General features: G+C 48.5%; 1 non-coding gene across 1 annotated transcript; it reads left to right on the forward strand.

Annotated features, from left to right (window-relative positions):
- Positions 1–491: 491 nt before the first annotated feature.
- Positions 492–614, forward strand: LOC147636327 (U5 spliceosomal RNA). Its single transcript, XR_015266561.1, has one exon. It is a non-coding gene; the product is annotated as a U5 spliceosomal RNA (small nuclear RNA).
- The last annotated feature ends 1,821 nt before the right edge of the window (positions 615–2,435 follow it).

Below are 2,435 nucleotides of genomic sequence, written 5' to 3' on the forward strand. Positions count from 1 at the left end.
GGAGAGCAATTGAAGGCTGAAGCTGATGCATGGTTGAGTTCTCCCTACCAGTTGAGTTAGCAAACTAAAACAAAAAGGCTTTATAATGGCTTGGCGAGAATCCCGATATCCACAAAATTGTCTAACTTCCTAACTCTATATAACTGGTTCTAGTAAGATAGGCTACTTAACCATCCTTGCATTCGCATCATGCCAAGCTTCTTGCATAGAAGGCCTCTCATATGAGCCCATGCTCAAACTTCAAACTTGGAAATTCAAGGTTGAGTTAATGTTAGGGCCGATGCATGGCCTTGAGATCTTCTCTCTATCAGTTGTGTTAGCAAACTACTAAAACAAAAAAGGCTTTATAGTAATAAATGGCTCCCAAGATCTACAAAAGCGTCTACTTAACCATCCTTGCACCACTTATCCCACATTGGTTCCCCAGCGCAAGAGGGAGGTCCCCGTGGAGGGCATAAAGGCTCCTGGTTGGTTCCCCTTCCTCACATGGAAGGTGCGGGTTGAGCACAAAGCGAACTATTCTTTCGCCTTTTACTAAAGAATACCGTGTGCTCGGCCCAACACAAGCACCGTATCCCAATTTTTGCAGCGGGCTTCTCTCTCCAGGGAGAGGAGCTCCCCAAACGTACGTCCAAAAAACAAGAACGTCTCCGTCTGTGTCTTCCGCTGCTCGCTCGGCCCTCGCAGGTGAGAGGTAACGCTCTGTTTGTTTGTTTGTTTCCGTCGCTCTCGTCGTCCTCCTGACTGTGCAGGTTCTGCGCCATCGCCATGGGTGGTTAGTTCAGGCCGTCGTCAAGGACATGGGGGACCTCCATGGACCTGGATTGGATGCCTACCAGGCCGCCACAACATGAGCACACTGGTTTGTATGTCCACTTTCGTGACAACGCCCTCATTGCACGAAGGCCTGCACAAGCCGTGGTTGAGACAGCATCGATGTGGTGGTTGTGAGAAAGGATGGGCAGCACCACACCATCGATGGCTCAGGGGGTCCTAGGAGACGAAGGCTGTCTTTTGGATCCTCAAGAAGGAGCCAAAGCTTCACCAACATCGACCTAGAAGAAGAAGAAGCAGAGGAATGGCCAGCCGCATGGCCCTGGCAGAAACACACTTTACCACCTTAGATCGAGTGAGCTCTCTTGCAGCCTCATCTTGTCATGTCTGATTGCACAGTTGAGAGAGGCAAGGTCCCCAACTCCCAGACAGGTAGGTGCTTCGTCGCTTAGCAGCGGTCTCTCCTCATTTTCTTATGGTGGCCACAGCCATGGCAGAGCGGATTGACTGGAATGGAGATGCACTGAGAACTAGGGCTAGAAGAACCTTAGTCCTCTGGCTTGCTGCCCTCTTCTTTCTCGTTTAGATGTGCTGCTCCTCGAGGCTCTTTCAGCGGGTTCGGGATGGATGACACACTTGTGGACTCTCTAGCTTCAAACCAGGTTGCACCAAATACTAGAAATGATGCCAGAAGTAGAGATGCTATGCATTTTAATGGCACTAGGTAGGCTACTTGCCTGGTTGCTCTGGTTGTACTGGTTTGCACCAAATACTAGAAATGATGCCAGAAGTAGAGATGCTATGCATTTTAATGGCACTAGGTAGGCTACTTGCCTGGTTGCTCTGGTTGTACTGGTTTGCACCAAATACTAGAAATGATGCATCCTCCCTCTAGAAAAACTGGAGCTTACTGATTGATAGCTGCAGACGCGTCAGTGGAGATCCACAGCTCAACTGCATCACAACGGGGGGCGGCCTGCTCTTTGGCCGTGCCCGATTAAAACACAGGCATCCTTGTGGGCCGCCTGCCAGAGCTTGCCCTATGTTTGGCTGCTGCTTGAGACCTCCAGGCTCCCAACCAGGGCGAGTGAGTATACATTTGCCTCACAGCAGTGAGTGGTACATTCCCTTTCTGAACGACTGCCTCTCTCTCTCTCTCCTCACTGGCTCATGGCAGCAAGTACCTATACCGGACTGTGGATTTCAACCCTACTCCAGTTGACGATTCCTTCCTTGCTGCTGTTCTAGGCTGAATGAAGGTTGCATTTCTGCTCCAGGGACTGAAGCAGGCAATGGTGATGAATAAGGGGATGGGGTAAGACGAATCCGCCTCTCCCCCCTCCCCTACTTACTGCTGGTTGGCCATGCTGGGTTGAAAATTGCGGAAATTATCACACCACCTCTTCAAACCTGCCTCGGAGCCTTGTTCCTCTTGAATGAATTTTCTCATATTGGGATCTGACACTTTTTTCAAATGTTGTTCGTGCTCTTGACAATTCTTATTGAAAATTAAGATATCATCAAAAAACACTATGATAAAACTTTGGCGTTTCAAGAGTATTCTATTCATCATTCTATTAAAAGTAGCTAGGCTATTAGTCAAGCGAAATGGCATAACTTAAAATTAGTGACTAGTTTGGGCTTTAAAAGAAGTCTTGAAA

Source organism: Cibotium barometz, chromosome 8, assembly GCF_041138505.1.
Source record: "Cibotium barometz isolate CiBa-2024 chromosome 8, ASM4113850v1, whole genome shotgun sequence".
Lineage (NCBI taxonomy): Eukaryota > Viridiplantae > Streptophyta > Polypodiopsida > Cyatheales > Cibotiaceae > Cibotium > Cibotium barometz.